Source organism: Aquarana catesbeiana, linkage group LG04 (assembly GCF_042186555.1).
Source record: "Aquarana catesbeiana isolate 2022-GZ linkage group LG04, ASM4218655v1, whole genome shotgun sequence".
Lineage (NCBI taxonomy): Eukaryota > Metazoa > Chordata > Amphibia > Anura > Ranidae > Aquarana > Aquarana catesbeiana.
Window position 1 is genome coordinate 22,730,099 of NC_133327.1, and position 23,473 is coordinate 22,753,571.

Below are 23,473 nucleotides of genomic sequence, written 5' to 3' on the forward strand. Positions count from 1 at the left end.
TATAAAATATAAAAAACAATTAGAAGCGATAGTAAATCTAGGAATGAAGAAGAATATATTAAATTCAAAAGAAATAAAATACCTGGTACCAGAAACTTGTAGAATACCCATAATCTATACAGTCCCCAAAATCCACAAGAATAAAGATAACCCACCTGGGAGACCTATAGTCAATAGTATTGACTCTTTAACATCTAGAATGGGACAATACATTGACTATTTTATACAACCAGAGGTCCAGCAAACTCAAGCATATCTAAAAGACACCAAGCATACACTGCAACTTTTGGATACAGTACCAGTACTAGAAGGGAGAACCCTACTGACCACCGCAGATGTCACATCACTTTATACAATAGTACAACACCATGATGCGATTTCAGCAACCAAATGGCTTTTGAGAAAATATAGTACCCCAATCTGTAAACAAAGGAAATATTTAATGAAATGTCTTGATTTTTGCCTTAAATGTAATTATTTTTGGCACAACCAAACCTACTTTAAACAGAAAGTAGGAATAGCCATGGGTGCCAAATTTGCACCAGGAGTCGCAAATGCATTCATGGCACAGTGGGAGGAAACGGCGGTATATACAGACACCCCTCCAGAGTTAACGTTGTACAAAAGATTTATAGATGACGTTGTGATAGTATGGAATGGAGACAAACATAACTTGGAAATGTTTCTAAACAAATTAAATGACAACGACAGAAATATAAACCTGGTATGGAAAATAGATGACAAAGAAATAAATTTCCTAGATTTAAATATAAGCCTGGAGGGACAGAAAATAGTAACCAAAACGCACTTTAAGAACGTGGATGTCAACAGCTACCTATCGACAGACAGCTGCCACTACAAACCGTAGCTATACAACATCCCTAAAGGCCAGTTTACAAGACTCAGAAGAAATTGCACTAAAGAAGAGGACTATCGGAACCAAGCACAAATGATGGGAGAGAGGTTCAAAGTAAAAGGATATGACGGCCATTGGATACAAAACCAGATTGAACATGTCAACCTCATTGATAGAAAGAAAATGCTTGAAGAACACCCCAAAAAAAGATTCCAACAAGAAGCACCTAGTATAATACTGGATTTTAACCACTTGAGCCCCGGACCATTATGCTGCCTAAGGACCAGAGGTCTTTTTCCAATTTTAATTTTATTTATTGCGCTATAAACGGAAAAAGACCGAAAATTTTGAAAAAAAATGATATTTTCTACTTTTTGTTATAAAAAAAATCCAATAAACTAAATTTTAGTCATACATTTAGGCCAAAATGTATTCGGCCACATGTCTTTGGTAAAAAAAATTTCAATAAGCGTATATTTATTGGTTTGCGCAAAAGTTATAGCGTCTACAAACTAGGGTACATTTTCTGTAATTTACACAGCTTTTAGTTTATGACTGCCTATGTCAATTCTTGAGGTGCTAAAAAGGCAGGGCAGTACAAACCCCCCCCAAATGACCCCATTTTGGAAAGTAGACACCCCAAGGAAATTGCTGAGAGGCATGTTGAACCCATTGAATATTTATTTTTTTTGTCCCAAGTGATTGAATAATGACAAAAAAAAAAAAATATTTACAAAAAGTTGTCACTAAATGATATATTGCTCACACAGGCCATGGGCCTATGTGGAATTGCACCCCAAAATACATTCAGCTGCTTCTCCTGAGTATGGGGATACCACATGTGGTGGACTTTTTGGGAGCTTAGCTGCGTACGGGGCCCCGAAAACCAAGCACCGCCTTCAGGATTTCTAAGGGTGTAAATTTTTGATTTCACTCTTCACTGCCTATCACAGTTTCGGAGGCCATGGAATGCCCAGGTGGCACAAAACCCCCCCAAATGACCCCATTTTGGAAAGTAGACACCCCAAGCTATTTGCTGAGAGGCATATTGAGTCCATGGAATATTTTATATTTTGACACAAGTTGCGGGAAAGTGACACTTTTTTTTTTTTTTGCACAAAGTTGTCACTAAATGATATATTGCTCACACAGGCCATGGGCATATGTGAAATTGCACCCCAAAATACATTTAGCTGCTTCTCCTGAGTATGGGGATACCACATGTGTGGGACTTTTTGGGAGCCTAGCCGCGTACGGGGCCCCGAAATCCAATCACCGCCTTCAGGATTTCTAAGGGTGAAAATTTTTGATTTCACTCTTCACTGCCTATCACAGTTTCGGAGGCCATGGAATGCCCAGGTGGCACAAAACCCCCCCAAATTACCCCATTTTGGAAAGTAGACACCCCAAGCTATTTGCTGAGAGGCATGGTGAGTATTTTGCAGCTCTCATTTGTTTTTGAAAATGAAGAAAGACAAGAAAAAACTTTTTTTTTTTCTTTTTTCAATTTTCAAAACTTTGTGACAAAAAGTGAGGTCTGCAAAATACTCACTATACCTCTCAGCAAATAGCTTTGGGTGTCTACTTTCCAAAATGGGGTCATTTGGGGGGTTTTGTGCCACCTGGGCTTTCCATGGCCTCCGAAACTGTGATAGGCAGTGAAGAGTGAAATCAAAAATTCACGCCCTTAGAAAGCCTGAAGGCGGTGCTTGATTTTCGGGGTCCCGTACGCGGCTAGGCTCCCAAAAAGTCTCACACATGTGGTATCCCCGTACTCAGGAGAAGCAGCAGAATGTATTTTGGGGTGTAATTTCACATATTCCCATGGCATGTTTGAGCAATATATCATTTAGTGACAACTTTGTGCAAAAAAAAAAAAATTTGTCTCTTCCCCGCAACTTGTAATATATAATATTCCATGGACTCGACATGCCTCTCAGCAAATAGCTTGGGGTGTCTACTTTCCAAAATGGGGTCATTTGGGGGGGTTTTGAACTGTCCTGGCATTTTATGCACAACATTTAGAAGCTTATGTCACACATCACTCACTCTTCTAACCACTTGAGGACAAAGCCCTTTCTGACACTCATTGTTTACATGAAAAAGTTATTTTTTTTTGCAAAAAAATTACTTTGAACCCCCAAACATTATATATTTTTTTAAAGCAAATGCCCTACAGATTAAAATGGTGGGTGTTTCATTTTTTTTTTTTTTCACACAGTATTTGCGCAGCGATTTTTCAAACGCATTTTTTGGGGAAAAAACACACTTTTTTAAATTTTAATGCACTAAAACACACTATATTGCCCAAATGTTTGATGAAATAAAAAAGATGATCTTAGGCCGAGTACATGGATACCAAACATGACATGCTTTAAAATTGCGCACAAACGTGCAGTGGCAACAAAATAAATACATTTTTAAAAGCCTTTAAAAGCCTTTACAGGTTACCACTTTAGATTTACAGAGGAGGTCTACTGCAAAAATTACTGCCCTCGATCAGACCTTCGCGGCGATACCTCACATGCATGGTGCAATTGCTGTTTACATTTGACGACAGACCGCCGCTTGCGTTCGCCTTAGCTCGAGAGCAGGGGGCGACAGGGGTGCTTTTTTTTTTCTTTATTTTTTTTTGCTTTTTTATCTTATTTTTAAACTGTTCCTTTCATTTTTTTTTTTTTTTAATCATTTTTATTGTTATCTCGGGGAATGTAAATATCCCCTATGATAGCAATAGGTAGTGACAGGTACTCTTTTTTGAAAAAATTGGGGTCTATTAAACCCTGGATCTCTCCTCTGCCCTCAAAGCATCTGACGACACCAAGATCGGTGTGATAAAATGCTTCCCCAATTTCCCAATGGCGCTATTTACATCCGGCGAAATCTAAGTCATAAAATGCTCGTAGCTTCCAGTTTCTTAGGCCATAGAGATGTTTGGAGCCACTCTGGTCTCTGATCAGCTCTATGGTCAGCTGGCTGAATCACCGGCTGCATTCTCAGGTTCCCTGTTGAGACAGGAGAGCCAGAGAAAAACACGGAAGACGGTGGGGGGGGCATTCCCTCCCACTGCTTGTAAAAGCAGTCTAGAGGCTAATTAGCCGCTAGGGTTGCTTTTATATGAAAGCCGACCGCTGGCTGAAAAGAATGATATCAAGATGATACCTAAACCTGCAGGCATCATTCTGGTATAACCATTCAAAGTCGTGAATGGCGTACCTGAAGACAAAAAAATGGTTAACAATAAAGCACAGTAAACGGTAAAGTATAAAAAATTGCATACCTGAAAAGCAAACATGATAAAACATAATAACAATAAAACATTGCAGAATAGAATACAGTAAAAAAGAGCAGAACAATAGAGAGAGAGAAGAGAGAGAGAGGGAACAATGAAACGACAACTATTTTTTTTTATTTTATATATATATTTTTTTTTTTTTACACTTTTTTGTAACTAACTTTTATAACGGTAACCGGTTCCAGGTTCGGGTCTCTCAAAATGCGATGGCATCTTGGGAGACCCTGTGAAAGTGTGCCTAGTCTGTGCAATGCTGTACCCTACGCTAATACTCAACTAGTGAATGGTAGCGTTCAAAACATTCACCAATGCAAAGACCAGGATTGTCAGGACAGGAGGGACAATAATAACGGGTGTCACGCCTATATCCGCGCTTGCTGCAGACACAACATCTTTTTTGGGGGGGTTCGCTGGGTAGGGGTTCTCGGGAGGACATAAAGAAAATGCCTCTCATGCAGCCGTTTGCATTTGGTTGGGGATGTGAATGGGGGAAGTACGGGCTCTGCAGAAGCGGTGGGTTCCCAATTAGGATTGGCGAATGCAGCAGGAAGGGCATTATGGGCACGACGGGCCTGTGTTTGTCTTCTTGGTGGCAGCGGGACACTACTTGTGCTTGCCACCTCACCAGCTTGAACTGCACTTATGGGACTCGCCACGTCACCAAGTGTTACTGCAGTGCTGGTTTGACTACGACCGGGGTGTACTAGGCCGCTGGCGCTTGCCAGTTCAATAAAAAGCTACCAAAAAAACTGTTAGCAATCGCAGGGATCAGGCCTGACTCTGCGAACGCTGCAGTTATGCGTTAAGTGTTTTGTAAGTGACAGTGATCGATCGATACTGCACTTGGGTGGGCTGGGCTGGGCCGGGCGGAGGGGCAAAATGCAGGTGCTAGCAGGTATCTGGGCTGATCCCGCTAACACTGCGTTTTTGGGAACCCTAAACTGCTGGGGACGCCAGTATAGATCTGGTCGGATCAGATATTGATCCGCTCAGATACTATACCATTAAGGGAGGTGTACGGTGCGTGCGTGGGTGTTAGCGCTACTGGCGCTAACCTGACTCTGCCTGGGGCTGGTGCTTGCCAGTTCACCAAAATGCTACCAAAAAAACTGTTAGCGATCGCAGGGATCAGGCCTGACTCTGCGAACGCTGCAGTTATGCGTTTAGTGTTTTGTAAGTGACAGTGATCGATCGATACTGCACTTGGGTGGGCTGGGCGGAGGGGCAAAACACAGGTGCTAGCAGGTATCTGGGCTGATCCCGCTAACACTGCGTTTTTGGGAACCCTAAACTGCTGGGGACGCTAGTATAGATCTGATCGGATCAGATATTGATCCGATCAGATACTATACCACTAAGGGAGGCGTATGCTGCGTGCGTGGGTGTTAGCGGTACTGGCGCTAATCTGACGCTGCCTGGGGCGACGCATATCACCGCCGGGCGATCAGGGGGCTAAACCTTTATTCGGTAATAAACGGCGGGTGCCCTGACACTATAAAAAATAAACAAACTAACCAGCGTCACCCGTAACAGTTTTACGGTGATCAGTGGTGAAAGGGTTAACTAGGGGGCCATCAAGGGGTTAAAACATTTATTCGGTAGTATATGGGGGTCCCTGTCACTATAAAACGCTGACGGCGAACCTAAATATTTAGGTCCCTAACTAGCGTCACCAGCGACACTAATACAGCGATCAGAAAAATGATCGCTTAGCGACACTGGTGACAGGGGGTGATCAAGGGGTTAAAACTTTATTAGGGGGGGTTAGGGGGGTATCCTAGACCTACAGGGGGCTAATACTCACTGTCCCAACACTGTAACTGTCACAAACTGACACCAATGCAGTAATCAGAAAAAAAAAAAAACTGCTGGTGTCAGTTTGTGACGGGGGGGTGATTGGGGGGGGATCGGGGGGCGATCGGGGGGGGGATCGGGGTGTTTTGTGTGCCTGGCATGTTCTACTGTGTGTGTGTAGTGTTGTGCACTCACATACCTGTCTTCTCTCCTCGGGCCGGAACGGAAATTACCGAGCCGAGGAGAGATGACATCATTTCTTTTGCTGCTGTTTAGCATACAGCAGCAAAGGAATGATGTGATTGGCCGGCGGCGATCGCGAGGGGGGGGGCCACGAACGGATGGCCTCCCCCTCACCTCCGATCGCCGTGGGACAAAAGATGACCACCTTGGGCACCGGGGGGGGTCCGATCGGACCCCCCACCCGTGGAAGGGAAATCACGTACATGTACGTGATTTTGCCTGTCCGTGCCACCTTGCCGACGTACATCGGCATGAGGCAGTCGTCAAGTGGTTAAAACACAACATAAAGATGTGGCAAAAGTGACCCAAAAGCATTGGCACATTTTAAAAAATGATCAGGACCTCAAAGAAATATTACCAGAGAGACCCAATATAGTATATAAAAGAGCACCAACTATAAGAGACCTAATTGTAAAGTCAGTAATTGATCCTCCCTCAACACCTGCATACACATTTTTTTCTGGAAAAGGATTTTATCCCTGTCGCAATTGCTATGCATTCCGCCATGCAAAAAAATTTCAGGGAAAGCGCAAAGAATTCACAGCTACCAGCACAGGACAAAATTTTAACATCAGAGACTTTATAGGATGCCATACAGCTTGCAACTTGCAATACGTGGGCCGTACCAAAAGAGCACTTAAAACACGCATTAAGGAACACGTACAAAATATAAAATCGGGCTTCCCCAAACATAATGTATCAAAACATTTCGCACTAGTACACAACAAAGACCCTGCACACCCCCAATTTTGGGGTATAGAAAAACATAAACTATCCTGGAGAGGTAGTCACCTAGTTCGAGATATTAGTCGGAAAGAATCCAAATGGATTCACACCTTGCGTACCCTTGTACCAGGGGGCCTGAACGTAGAGTTCGATTTAAATTGTTTTTTAAATAATTTTTAATACATATATTCATTTTATTGTACATGAGAACCAATAGTGCATTTATCTCCTAAAAATCAGATATAATATCGATTTTTGATATTTTTTAATGTAATTTTAATTTTTAAATTATATAGGCTGGACTGTGTCTTCTGGAAAATAATAACACACCTACATACCATACAATCAGTCTCAACCACATTGGAATTATAGAATTTATTAAAATCAAGCACATTGTTTTATGTATACATATTTATTTTTTGAATATTTTTTGAATATGTAAGGTATTTTTTGAATATGTAAGGTATTTATTATTCCATAATTGTTCAAACTGTTCCATAATTAATACATAATTGTCTAAATAAAATGTATGAATTGTTAGTTAATTTTAAACAAGATTAACTGGTTTAGTCACCAGAGCACTCTCATACTGGCTTCATATATGCAAATGATTTAAAAAGGATTTTTAAATTGATTCATTATTAATTAACAGATTCGGTAATGCTATTATATTAATTTATAATTTAATATTAATTCATCACCAAACATATATACCCCATATTTGTTGGTATATAAAACAGCAGTAGCATATACCCTATGGATATTAGCGGTTACCCCTTCTAAAATCTTTACAACACAATCACGTCTTTAACACTATGCAGCAGCAATACACTTGAATATGCAAGTGAATTGCCACCAAAAAAATGGCTGCGCACATGAATGTCTAAACTATAGAGCACTACCTTCAACAAAATGGAGGAGACTAAACTTCCCTAAAACCAAAGAAAAATGGCCGCCGAGTGAAATTAACATTGACCACAAGTAAAATGGCGGTTTCGAGACTTCCGGTTTTATAACATATAAGCCTACACAGAACAGCCAATCCGGTTCCCCAGATGAAGACACGTGACAGTGTCGTAACGCGTAGGGATTGGCTGGAGCGATACACACTATCTGAAGCATAAGTGAGAGGGCGCTGAGAACGCCAGACCGTTTTTTACATTTACCCTGCCTGTTTTAATTATAAGAAATGTAAGAGCATTACCTAAATAAATATTCCCCCTTTGATTTTAAAAGTTTAACGCACTAGTGGAGCCTCTTTTCTCCCCCCTCCCTCTTTATTTATCCCCCCCAAACTGAGTTTACCAGAGCGTAGCTACATAGAGGGAATGTTGGAGAAAAAATAACCAAGAAAGAAAAGGCTGCCAGAGACCACTCCCACCCCCTAAAGACATACTACTGAATGCCTGATTACTACCAATTGAAGGTAAGGGTTCTGTGAGACCACACTAGGAGACACCAGCAGCAGAAGGATACACATTTGTCACATCTTAATTTTCAAGAATTAATAGAAGAATTACTCACAGACTTTTCACATATTAGCACTCACCTACCTCCTTTTAAAGCACTTCTTTATTTGAACACTTGCACTTTACTGTAGCACCAAAATGGACTTTTTTTTAACTTATTTTAATGACCACTATTTTTATGTGTATTTTTAGGATTATACTTATGTTTGATTGCACATTTTGATTATTGATTTTAGAAGATTTCATTTGTTTTTCATTCACCAGGAATTACCATTTTTCATGCACGTATTCTTTCATGCTGATTACAGGGTGGCATTTATATTATTCTAGTATTTGATTATTGAGTTTAGAAGATTTCATTGGTTTTTTATTCACCAGGAATTGCCATTGTTTATTCTTTCATGCTGATTACAGGGTGGCATTCATATTATTCTAGCATTTATTGCAACTATTTGAATACCATCACTATATTGGCAAATAGCAGCGATTATTATATTGCTAACAGAGATCATTGACCCTAGCAATAATAGCAATAGCCACCAGTGTCCCACATCTGCATTATAACACACACTTTGCACATTCTCTTATACATTTTATTTAGGTTTATTATTGCACGAAATTTATTTAAATATTAATGTTATTAAGTGTTGGTGTGAACACCCTCATTTTGCTGCAATATTATTACTTGTTTAACCTATCACAACCTACACACTTAATTATTTGGCGACTTCACTTTTTATTATCCACCAGCGCGAAGGACACTTTTTAATTTATTACCTTAGAGTGCACGCACAATACCTTTGCTGCTAAGATGGATGTATTTACTTATATTGAAACTAGAAAAGTAAACCTGGATGAGGTATTTAACACAGAAAATAAAACACGGAATACAGACCTAGAAAGCATGACCAGGAAATTAGGCCATCATATGGAGAAAAAATCAACCTGTGGTGGGACATTAATACATTTGAAAGATATATTAGAGAAAATATAGTTCCCAGGAGATTAAGGTGGGAATTACCACCAAATGATGGACTGACCGACAAAGAATCAATGGCAGAATGGTTTGCGTTTTTTAATAACAAAAGCATAGAAGGTTTAAAATTCCTACTAGAACGCACACTTAAGAAAATCGCAATAATAGAACAACAAATAGAAGAAATCAAACAAAAAATGGAACCACTTAAAGAAACCACAGAATTCAAGAGACTGGCAACACAACTAAACAAAGACTTAATTGCCAAAGATTTAGAAGTGCAAAATCGGAAAATGAAAAAATATCAAAGGGATATAACAGATTATAAAACGGACCAAGTTTTTAAGTGGCAAAGTAAAGTAGAACCGGCCCCTCCTGCATCCACATACTCTACACCGGAAAGGGAAGTCAGAATACAAGATCCCACAACATCACATGCACTCAATCCACCAAGATGGGAAGAAAGAGAAAGACGCATAGAAACACCACGGCCATACCGAGATAGACTTGACCCTAACGGCCCGAATTATACAAGAAGGGACGAAAGAGACATATATGGAGACACACCAAGAACCAACTATAACCAAAGAAACAATTATGGATATGGACAACATACCCCAAAAAGAGGAGGAAAGAAACCCTTTAAGAAACCGTTCAGAAATAGAAATTGGCAACAAAACGAAAGAAACCCAAGAGAAAACAGAACACCACCATACCATCATGACTATCGAGATGGATATGGACGGACTCCGATTCTCACATATAACAGATTTGACCCCATCAGGGACCATCAAGAACAATATTATGAAAACCCATATTACTACGGAAATCAACAAAATGACAATACACAAAGGCCTTTTTTAGAGAGGGACAGAAGAGATTACTCCCCCCGGAGACCGCCACAAGAAACACATTATTCACCCAGGAGACGACCCCAAGAAGACCAAAGAAGAAGCACACCAGAACGAAGAGAGGATGAAGATCAGGGAAGAGATTCCAAAAGAAAATGAGAATAGTTGGAGAAAACGTAGTGAATATAAGTGGAAAAGAAATAACAACAGAAGAGCTGGCAGTACTTGACAAAGGCCTTAAACATGCACCAATAAACAATTTAAACAAATTCAACACCTACATAGGGATACAAAAATACATTAGAAAAATCAATATCAAAAAATATGTGGTGAACAATTTGTAGAAGCCAAATATTCCATGGATTGACACTACACAGCTAGAAGCACACAGTACATTACAAAATGCTTCATTATTCAATCCACAAATGTCAAACAATCAAAATATAGAAGTCTTCAAAAATCTAGTCTTACAAGACATAGACTCTATAAAAATCAAAAAAGCTGTAGACCCTATACACATGAAAAAGGGCATAAAACGCCTGACAGAGAGGAAAGATATCATAATCAGGCCGGCAGATAAGAGAGGTGCAATAGTTCTACAGTAAAAAGAACAATACCTTACGGAATTGAACAGACAGTTGCAAGATGAAACAACATATACTAGACTACTTGGGAATCCAACTATAAAATATAAAAAACAATTAGAAGCGATAGTAAATCTAGGAATGAAGAAGAATATATTAAATTCAAAAGAAATAAAATACCTGGTTCCAGAAACTTGTAGAATACCCATAATCTATACAGTCCCCAAAATCCACAAGAATAAAGATAACCCACCTGGGAGACCTATAGTCAATAGTATTGACTCTTTAACATCTAGAATGGGACAATACATTGACTATTTTATACAACCAGCGGTCCAGCAAACTCAAGCATATCTAAAAGACACCAAGCATACACTGCAACTTTTGGATACAGTACCAGTACTAGAAGGGAGAACCCTACTGGCCACCGCAGATGTCACATCACTTTATACAATAGTACAACACCATGATGCGATTTCAGCAACCAAATGGCTTTTGAGAAAATATAGTACCCTAATCTGTAAACAAAGGAAATATTTAATGAAATGTCTTGATTTTTGCCTTAAATGTAATTATTTTTGGCACAACCAAACCTACTTTAAACAGAAAGTAGGAATAGCCATGGGTGCCAAATTTGCACCAGGAGTCGCAAATGCATTCATGGCACAGTGGGAGGAAACGGCGGTATATACAGATACCCCCCCCAGAGTTAACGTTGTACAAAAGATTTATAGATGACGTTGTGATAGTATGTAATGGAGACAAGCAATACTTGGAAATGTTTCTAAACAAATTAAATGACAACGACAGAAATATAAACCTGGTATGGAAAATAGATGACAAAGAAATAAATTTCCTAGATTTAAATATAAGCCTGGAGGGACAGAAAATAGTAACCAAAATGCACTTTAAGAACGTGGATGCCAACAGCTACCTATCGACAGACAGCTGCCACTACAAACCGTGGCTATACAACATCCCTAAAGGCCAGTTTACAAGACTCAGAAGAAATTGCACTAAAGAAGAGGACTATCAGAACCAAGCACAAATGATGGGAGAGAGGTTCAAAGTAAAAGGATATGACGGCCATTGGATACAAAACCAGATTGAACATGTCAACCTCATTGATAGAAAGAAAATGCTTGAAGAACACCCCAAGAAAAGATTCCAACAAGAAGCACCTAGTATAATACTGGATTTTAATACACAACATAAAGATGTGGCAAAAGTGATCCAAAAGCATTGGCACATTTTAAAAAATGATAAGGACCTCAAAGAAATATTACCAGAGAGATCCAATATAGTATATAAAAGAGCACCAACTATAAGAGACCTAATTGTAAAGTCAGTAATTGATCCTCCCTCAACACCTGCATACACATTTTTTTCTGGAAAAGGATTTTATCCCTGTCGCAATTGCTATGCGTGCCGCAATGCAAAAAAATTTCAGGGAAAGCGCAAAGAATTCACAGCTACCAGCACAGGACAAAATTTTAACATCAGAGACTTTATAGGATGCCATACAGAAGGAGTGGTGTATGTGTTGCAGTGCAGCTGCAACTTGCAATACGTGGGCCGTACCAAAAGAGCACTTAAAACACGCATTAAGGAACACGTACAAAATATAAAATCGGGCTTCCCCAAACATAATGTATCAAAACATTTCGCACTAGTACACAACAAAGACCCTGCACACCCCCAATTTTGGGGTATAGAAAAACATAAACTATCCTGGAGAGGTAGTCACCTGGTTCGAGATATTAGTCGGAAAGAATCCAAATGGATTCACACCTTGCATACCCTTGTACCAGGTGGCCTGAACGTAGAGTTCGATTTAAATTGTTTTTTAAATAGTTTTTAATACATATATTCATTTAATTGTACATGAGAACCAATAGTGCATTTATCTCCTAAAAATCAGATATAATATCGATTTTTGATATTTTTTAATGTAATTTTAATTTTTAAATTATATAGGCTGGACTGTATCTTCTGGAAAATAATAACACACCTACATACCATACAATCAGTCTCAACCACATTGGAATTATAGAATTTATTAAAATCAAGCACATTGTTTTATGTATACATATTTATTTTTTGAATATTTTTTGAATATGTAAGGTATTTTTTGAATATGTAAGGTATTTATTATTCCATAATTGTTCAAACTGTTCCATAATTAATACATAATTGTCTAAATAAAATGTATGAATTGTTAGTTAATTTTAAACAAGATTAACTGGTTTAGTCACCAGAGCACTCTCATACTGGCTTCATATATGCAAATGATTTAAAAAGGATTTTTAAATTGATTCATTATTAATTAACAGATTCGGTAATGCTATTATATTAATTTATAATTTAATATTAATTCATCACCAAACATATATACCCCATATTTGTTGGTATATAAAACAGCAGTAGCATATACCCTATGGATATTAGCGGTTACCCCTTCTAAAATCTTTACAACACAATCACGTCTTTAACACTATGCAGCAGCAATACACTTGAATATGCAAGTGAATTGCCACCAAAAAAATGGCTGCGCACATGAATGTCTAAACTATAGAGCACTACCTTCAACAAAATGAAGGAGACTAAACTTCCCTAAAACCAAAGAAAAATGGCCGCCGAGTGATATTAACATTGACCACAAGTAAAATGGCGGTTTCGAGACTTCCGGTTTTATAACATATAAGCCTACATAGAACAGCCAATCCGGTTCCCCAGATGAAGACACGTGACGGTGTCGTAACGCGTAGGGATTGGCTGGAGCGATACACACTATCTGAAGCATAAGTGAGAGGGCGCTGAGAACGCCAGACCGTTTTTTACATTTACCCTGCCTGTTTTAATTATAAGAAATGTAAGAGCATTACCTAAATAAATATTCCCCCTTTGATTTTAAAAGTTTAATGCACTAGTGGAGCCTCTTTTCTCCCCCCTCCCTCTTTACTTATCCCCCCAAACTGAGTTTACCAGAGCGGAGCTACATAGAGGGAATGTTGGAGAAACCAAGAAAGAAAAGGCTACCAGAAACCACTCCCACCCCCTAAAGACATACTACTGAATGCCTGATTACTACCAATTGAAGGTGAGGGTTCTGTGAGACCACACTAGGAGACACCAGCAGCAGAAGGATACACATTTGTCACATCTTAATTTTCAAGATTAAATAGAAGAATTACTCACAGACTTTTCACATATTAGCAGCTCACCTACCTCCTTTTAAAGCACTTCTTTATTTGAACACTTGCACTTTACTGTAGCACCAAAATGGACTTATTTTAATGACCGCTATTTTTATGTGTATTTTTAGGATTATACTTATGTTTGATTGCACATTTTGATTATTGATTTTAGAAGATTTCATTTGTTTTTCATTCACCAGGAATTACCATTTTTTATGCACATATTCTTTCATGCTGATTACAGGGTGGCATTTATATTATTGTAGTATTTGATTATTGAGTTTAGAAGATTTCATTTGTTTTTTATTCACCAGGAATTGCCATTGTTTATTCTTTCATGCTGATTACAGGGTGGCATTCATATTATTCTAGCATTTATTGCAACTATTTGAATACCATCACTATATTGGCAAATAGCAGCGATTATAATATTGCTAACAGAGATCATTGACCCTAGCAATAATAGCAACAGTCACCAGTGTCCCACATCTGCATTATAACACACACTTTGCACATTCTCTTATATATTTTATTTAGGTTTAATATTGTGCAAAATTTATTTAAATATTAATATATTTATAGATAGACATAAACAGATCTCTCTTTGCCTCTCTCTGTACATTAGATCTGTGCACAAACATATGCATATTCACAATATACACAGTGAGCCTTGTCAGGCAAGTCCTAAATTGCGTACTTTGCAGGTACAGCTTATGAACCTGGGGTCTTCCCCACTTCTTAACCATACCACCATAGCAGACCTTTATGTGGTGCCACTGTATGTCAGAGGCCTAACCAGGGGTGAAAGCAATCTGTACCCTACTACAGGGAGCCATGGCCTCATTAGACGACTCTCAATACAAACTACTGTTTGAACAGCTGGCCATTCCTTTCTGGGACTGTCTTGATTCTTCCGAGGAGTCAGCCTTGAGCCCTGGTGAAAGGGGTATGGTTGGCCCTGTTGACCCCTGTCCATCTGGGGCTCTGGAACCACGAGCTGAAAATGACTGTTTGAAGGGTGACTTCAGCGAAGAGACTGGGGTCTGCCGCCCTAAGTGGTCTAACCACGGCCAGCTCCCTGCAAAGTACTCTGATTATGTTCAACATGAGTAGAAAAAAATCTCAGCCACCGCACTTCATACAAGTCCAGCATGTAATAGGTGATAGCAGCCTTAGCCTAAATCTAGGCCGCACCCCCAACATGTTTAGCCCCACCCCATGGGTGGAGCGAAACATGTGGCGGGTGTAGCCTGGATGGAGTTAGGCTGAGGCTGTTATCACTTATTACACGTTTGACTTGCATGGCGCGCGGTGGCTGACCTACACTCTCTGTGGAACACATCAAATGGGGGACATAGATGCTGGAGCAGAGACCCTAAAGTTGGTTTAAGTTCACTCTGATTTTGTTTTTTTAACTCTTCCAGTTGTGCCTTAACTTATTTATTGCAGTTCTTATGTTGCTTTTTACTGTGTGCGATGTCGAGGAAAGCATCTATCAAAGAGAGGGGGATTGTAGGCAGGTGAAGTCTGCTTTCTCCACTGCAGGTGTCACTCAACTGCAGCGGCATTGCAGAGGGAAAGGAATGTAGTTCCTATATGGTTTCCTGGGTCACAGGGGCAACTATCAGATTGGATGCTGGTGCCCCATGTGACTCTGATTGCCATCTTGGGTCAGGTAGAGTCTATTAACCGGTTCCCGCCTGGCTTACACACATTTACTGCGGCACAATGGCACCACTTCTCAAAATCCCACACGAGGTTCCCTTTAAGAGCTGCCAAAAGAGCATGCGTGCCCGCTGCATGGCGGGGGGACTTGATGTGCGTGGCTGGCGGGCACGATCATGTGCACGAGAGCCAGGCATGGGGATTTGTGGGTGTAAACCCATAAATCCTGTGCTGTCAGGGCAGAGGAGAAATATTGTTTGTTCCTACTAAGTAGGAACAACGATATGTCTCCTCCCCTAGTCAGTCCTAACCCCATACAGTTAGAACACGCTGAGGGAACATACATTTAACCCCTTCATCGCCCCCTAGTGTTAACTCCTTCCCTGCCAGTGACATTTACACAGTAATCAGTGCATATTTATACCACTGATCACTGTATAAATGTCAATGGTCCCAAAAATGTGTCAAAAGTGTACAATCTGTCTGTCGCAATGTCGCAGTACCGCTAAAAATCGGAGATCACCACCATAACCAGTAAAAAAAAAAAAATAATAATTATAAAAATGCCATAAAAATGGCATAAATCTTTCCCATAGTTTGTAGACTCTAATAACTTTTGCGCAAACCAATCAATATACGCTTATTGCGATTTTATTTACCAAAAATATGTAGAAGAATATATATTGGCCTAAACTGATGAAGACATTTGTTTTTTAAAAACATTTTTGGGGATATTTATTATAGCAAAAAGTCAAAAATATATATTTTTTTTTTTCAAAATTGTCGCTCTTTTTTTGTTTATAGCACAAAAAATAAAAACCACAGAGGTGACCAAATACCACCAAAAGAAAGCTCTATTTGTGGGGAAAAAAATCTCCTGGGGTTGAAGTGGTTAAAGACCCTTGCTTTGCACTCTTGGCACGCATTTTGTGTGTGGCTAGAGTATGGACAGGTCACCCTTCTGCCAGGGACAGTGCTTAGAGTCAGGGAGTGGTTCCTGAGGAGTAGGGAAAGAGCCCCAGGACCAGCCACATTCCACTCCTTGAGACAGACACTGTCAGCACACCTGTGACCTTCTGCTACTGATTTAACACTGTTATATCCTCTTGGTCAGGCTGCCTTCCTATCTGGTTTATTGTATATTGTTAAACTTCAGATACAATATATCCCCTTTTCTCTGCACCTGGACTCTGAGTGATTCCTGCCACCTCACCATGCTCCAACCACTCACATGCACACCCACTGGACCAGCTTGGCGAATACTGCCTGGTAGAGGGTAGGGAAATCAGTGAACATCTATTTGCCGATCTCCCCTTCTTGCTAATGAAGTGATGTGTAAAACATCACTTCTGGAACCTGGTATCACTTTCCCCATCCAGTATGGCTGGAGAAGAAATGAATGGAGTGTGTGGTGTGTACTCTATTAGCTTCAATGGAGGGCAGATAAGACATCAGAGGTCTTTTAGACCCCTGATGTCTCATTAAAGAAAAACTGTCACCAAAAATGATTAATATAGGGGACTTTTTGCCCCCACATGATAAAAAAAAGTTTAGTAAAAATGTAAATAAAATGAAAAGTGTAAAAAATTAAAGTATTTAACCCCCCCAACAACAAAAAAAATTTGAGCCTCCCTCACCCCCACATACACAAATGTACGAACATAAATGCACACGTTAGGGGCATCTACACAATATAATTTTGATTTTGCTATACATGTTACATGTTACATATCACAGTGCACTCCTGAGTGTGAACATTAATTCTATGCCCATTTTTCATAGCTAACTCTAAACTGATGACACATAGGGCCGTTTAAAGCCCTGTCTGTGGCAAACATATGGTACTGAAGTTTGCTGCTGTTTCACAGCCACAGACAATTTTAAGGTGTGACATGTTGGGTATTTACTTGGCACAACCCCATCTTTACTATTTTACCATAAAACTGGGTTATTTAACTTGTGTACCCTAAAATAAATTTTAGTTTGTTTGGGGTTTGGTAGTTTTTAACTAATCTTCTGTCCCAAAATTATTTTTTAAACATATGTGTACAAAAGAAAATGCAAAAGCTGTTCAGGCAGCGAAAGGGTTAACAGACCAAGCTGTCCAACAATAGTAGCAGTTACAGGGTTGAGATCAACCATTTTCCACTGTCAGGGGTGCATACAATGGTTAGATTGTATTCTTTGATGTAAAACCTTCATTTACTTCACCTTATGCCCTGTTTGTGTCAGGTACGATAGTGAACAGGGGGGTGATGTGAAGGGGGAGTGAGGACAGTAATGTGGTGGTGGTGGGGGGCTGAGGACAGCAATATGGTGGTGGGTAGATGAGCACAGTAATGTGGTGGTAGGGGAGGCTAAGGACAGTAATGCGAAGTGTGGCTGGGGACAATATTGTAAAGGTGGAATAAGGACAAAAATGTGAGGGAGGACTGAGGACAATAATGTGAAGGGGACTGAGGACAATAATGTGAGGGAGGACTGAGGACAGTAATGTGAAGGTGGGCTGAGCGTGTTGAGCCGTGGTTTGGGAAAACATGAAACTTCAAGTACATTCCCCAGCTGCAGAGATGGGAACTTAGCCTCAGAGGAGAGGGGGCTGTGATGTGAAGAATCTGAGTCATCACAAAAATCTGATTTGGACCTCTTCTGTAAGAACATTTTACTGACCCGACCTCAGTGAATATTAATTCAATACCCTCACAATAAACATTTTAAAAAGACCTCTAAATGATATGATCTTCCTCAATACCCACCCCAGAGTTTATCATCTGCTGAATGCTCTTTTTGTCATGATCAGAGAGATAGCAGCCTAGGACCAGAACACGGTCCACCTAAACTATACTTTCATTAAGAATCAGCTCCTTTAACCACTTGTCGACCGGCTCACGCTGATATATGTCTGCAAAGTGGCACGGGTGAGCCAAACAACGTACGTTACTCCGTCATCAACTCGATGTCCGCCGGCGGCCCACAAACATGGCACGGAGAGGCAGAATGGGGAGATGTAAACAAGGCATTTCCCGGGAGCAGTGATCTCTGTCATGTTCTAGTGATCCCATCCCCCTACATTTAGAACACACTGAGGGAACACACTTAACTCCTTGATCCCCTAGTGTTTAACCCCTTCCCTGCCAGTGACATTTAATCAGTGCATTTTTATAGCACTGATCGCTGTATAAATATTATTGGTCCCAAAAATAGTGTCAAAAGTGTCCGATCTGTCCTCCGCAATGTTGCAGTCATGATAAAAAAATCGCAGATCCCCACCATTACTAATAAAAAAAAAATTATAATAAAAATACGATAAATCTACCCCCTATTTTGTAGACGCGATAACTTTTACGCAAAACAATCAATATACGCCTATTGCGTTTTACCAAAAACATGTAGAAAAATACATATTGGCTTCAACTGAGAAAGAAATTTGTTTTTTATATATTTTGGGGGATATTTATTATAGCACAAAGTAAAAAATATTGCTTTTTTATAAAAATTGTTGCTCTTTTTTTGTTTATGAATGAATGAAATAATAGTCGATAGATTTATAGTGTCTAGATTTACAGTTTTTTTGTTTATATCGCAAAAAATAAAAACCACAGAGGTGATCAAATACCACCAAAAGAAAGCTCTATTTGTGGGAAAAAAAGGAAGTCAATTTTGTTTGAGTGCAACGTTGCAAGACCGCGCAATTGTCAGTTAAAGCGACGCCACGCTGTATCGCAAAAAAGGGCTTAGTCAGGAAGGAGGTAAATCCTTCCGGGGCTGAAGTGGTTACAGAAATATGCACTCCATCAGATCAAGCCCCACTTCTATCCGTCACACACTCATTAGATGTTCATTTTTAGCTTTTCCAGAACGGAATCTATGATGTTTAATTCAAACCCTTAAAGACAGAAGTCCCTAAAAACACAAAAGTATATATGGTAGGCTCCCCAGACTCTACTTGAAAATGTCACTCTTGGATTGACTGACTTTTTAAAAGTGAGGCTTTCTTGTAAGAAAACACACTTAATAAACCTTCCTTTAACTCTCCAATAGTAACATCCACACTATCCCTCCCTGTAACCCCAATTATCTATCTGTAATCCCAACACTTCCCCCATCCCAGTATAAGCCTAGCACCAGCCTTTACACTAAACTCCACACTAACCCTCACACTAACCTGCACATTGATCCTCTCCATAATCTCAACATTAACCTACACCTATATAAGCTTAATTCTTTGTTTTTACTCACTTCTCATGCCCTGGGATCTTGAATGCCAAAGACCAGCCTTTTGGTGTCACGAACAGTAGATCCCTGAAACAGAATCTACTGCTTTAACCTCTCAGGCTTTAGGTAGCAAAAATCTCATATAGTTTATTAGCCGAAGAAGCAAAAAAAAAAAAAAAGACACTAAAACTAACACGCATTAAATGTTCTAGGCAATGAGAATAAGTTATTGCAGACTCACCTGACCTGTAAAGGGAAATGAGAATTGTGAAGTATGTGAAGGTGGGAACCTATGACACTAATGAATCTAGTTAATTATGTGAGCAGATGAATGCATGCCAAGTTTAGAATTTAATAGACATACAGTGCAGCTCACACCCTTGGCGTACTTGTAATGTGAAGGGCACGCCTTAGCCAATACCTGGTAAAACCTCCTTCTGCCAGTCAAGGGCACCCTCAAACATGTAAATGCATCCTAAGTCCACTGTCCAAACCAAGTTTAAATACCAGGAGTCATGTTTTATACTATTCTTTCTATAAAATAGCCCTTTAAATACAATACCTAGCGGATGATGTAGAATGCTTTTACATGAAACTCGAACCTTGCCATAATTATTGTCTGGTTGACAGAAAAATACAGATCCTATAAAAAAAGTTTCACTCCTTTAAAGTTTTTACCAAGCACTGAATCACATTTTTTGCTGATCAACTTATCTTGAATATGTTTAATGTTTGCATGCCAAATAATAAATGTGACATCCCTAATTTCTCCTAATTAAATAAAAAGTCTAAGCCCTGAAGGAGGAGAATCTTTAATGTGTTGTTTTGTTATGAACTAATAAAAAAATACATCGGACGCCTAAAGCTTTTGTTTTGTGCCTTCATTAGACTTCACGTATATTTTATATTGCTTTTATGTGCAGCTCACATCCTGCCGTGATTATTGTCTCAAGTTGACAGCAAAAACATTTTAGACAGATATGATAACATCCCCCGCCCCCAGAGAGACGAATGGTGGCGATCACCCCGCCACCTCCTCAGGGAGATGAACAGCGGCAATCACCTCCCACCACCACCCCCCCCCGCAGGAGGGAGAGGGGGAGACACTAGACACTGTAAAGTGAAATGAGAACTGTGAAGTATGTAAAGGAGGAATCATATGACACTAATGAATTGAATTAATTCTGTGAGCAGATGAATGCATGCCAAGTTTAGAATATTATAGACATACAGTGCAGCTCACATCCTCAGTGTACTTGTAATGTGAAGGGCACGCCTTAGCCCAGTGGTTCTCAACCTCAGCCCTCAAGTACCCCCAACAGGCCATGTTTTGTGAATTTCTCTTCGATAAAATAGCTGTCCAAAATACCAAGCCATTGACTCTGATTTAAAGCACCTGTGCAAGATAAAGGAAAACCTGCAAACCTGGGCTGTTGGGGGTACTTGAGGACAGGGACTAGAACCACTGCCTTAGCCAATACCGAGTGGAGCCTCCTTCAGGCCAGTCAAGGGCTTCCTCAAACATGTAATGCATCCTAAGTCCACACCAAGGTCCTTTGTTTAACCACTTGCCTACAGGGCACTTTCACCCCCTTCCTGCCCAGACCAATTTTCAGCTTTCAGCGCTCTCACACTTTGAATGACAATTACTCAGTCATGCAACACTGTACCCAAATGAAATTTGCGTCCTTTTTTTCACACAAATAGAGCTTTCTTTTGGTGGTATTTAATCACTAGTGGGTTTTTATTTTTTGCACTATAAATAAAAAAAGACTAAAAATTTGGTGGAAAAATGCTTTTTTCTTTGTTTCTGTCATAGTTACATAGTTACATAGTTACATAGTAGGTGAGGTTGAAAAAAGACACAAGTCCATCAAGTCCAACCTATGTGTGTGATTATGTGTCAGTATTACATTACATATCCCTGTATGTTGCGGTCATTCAGGTGATTATCTAATAGTTTCTTGAAGCTATCAATGCTCCCCACTGAGACCACCGCCTGTGGAAGGGAATTCCACATCCTTGCCGCTCTTACAGTAAAGAACCCTCTACGTAGTTTAAGGTTAAACCTCTTTTCTTCTAATTGTAATGAGTGGCCACGAGTCTTATTAAACTCTCTTCTGTGAAAAAGTTTTATTCCTATTGTGGGGTCACCAGTACAGTATTTGTAAATTGAAATCATATCCCCTCTCAAGCGTCTCTTCTCCAGAGAGAATAAGTTCAGTGCTCGCAACCTTTCCTCATAACTAAGATCCTCCAGACCCTTTATTAGCTTTCTGTGAGTATTTAGAAATTTACATATTCAGTGTACCTCTCCTATAAACATCTTTTTATACATTAATACACACCTCATTGTCTTAATACAGTCAAATTGCATCGGAATCCTGATGATTGGTTTCAAGCCAAGAAACGCGTCGAGTTTAGAACTATTGATGCACCTATTTACTGTACAATGTATTTTCTCTTGCAACTGTACAACTAATATTGGAACTTTGCCTGTCAATATACTGTTGTTAACATGTTTTACTATGGTCTAAGATGTACACTTTTATGATTGTATTTGACTCAAGTACCTATGCCATTAAAACTTTTATACCATGATTATCCTACACTACTATCTGTAGATATTATATTATATAGCATTCATCTTTATTATTTACACCACAACATATACCATTCAGTACAATATACTCACCAACATGCCTCATGCAAAGTCCCGCTTCTATCCTTTTATTTCTTTGTATCCATTGGGATGGAGGCATGTTGGTGCTCCTTGTAAAAACAGTGTGGATAGGTCACAACCCCCCTTTATTAGCTTTGTTGCCCTTCTTTGTACTCGCTCCATTTCCAGTACATCCCTCCTGAGGAATGGTGCCCAGAACTGGACAGCATACTCCAGGTGCGGCCGGACCAGAGTCTTGTAGAGCGGGAGAATTATCGTTTTATCTCTGGAGTTGATCCCCCTTTTAATGCATGCCAATATTCTGTTTGTTTTATTAGCAGCAGCTTGGCATTGCGTGCCATTGCTGAGCCTATCATCTACTAGGACCCCCAGGTCCTTTTCCATCCTAGATTCCCCCAGAGGTTCTCCCCCCAGTGTATAGATTGCATTCATATTTTTGCCACCCAAATGCATTATTTTGCATTTTTCTACATTGAACCTCATTTGCCATGTAGTCGCCCACCCCATTAATTTGTTCAGGTCTTTTTGCAAGGTTTCCACATCCTGCGGAGAAGTTATTGCCCTGCTTAGCTTAGTAACGTCTGCAAATACAGAGATTGAACTGTTTATCCCATCCTTCAGGTCGTTTATAAACAAATTAAACAGGATTGGTCCCAGCACAGAACCCTGGGGAACCCCACTACCCACCCCTGACCATTCTGAGTACTCCCCATTTATCACCACCCTCTGAACACGCCCTTGTAGCCAGTTTTCAATCCATGTACTCACCCTATGGTCCATGCCAACAGACCTTATTTTGTACAGTAAACGTTTATGGGGAACTGTGTCAAATGCTTTTGCAAAATCCAGATACACCACGTCTACGGGCCTTCCTTTATCTAAATGGCAACTCACCTCCTCATAGAAGGTTAATAGATTG

General features: G+C 39.7%; 1 protein-coding gene across 1 annotated transcript in view; it reads right to left on the reverse strand.

Moving 5' to 3' along the window:
- LOC141141333 (alpha-1,4-N-acetylglucosaminyltransferase-like) overlaps nucleotides 1–20,180 on the reverse strand; it is a 108,433-nt gene extending 88,253 nt beyond the window's left edge. The window contains exon 1 of the mRNA XM_073629005.1: nucleotides 20,113–20,180. The gene's annotated coding sequence lies outside the window, so the exon portion shown is untranslated. The remainder of the gene's footprint in view (nucleotides 1–20,112) is intronic.
- Nucleotides 20,181–23,473: the final 3,293 nt, after the last annotated feature.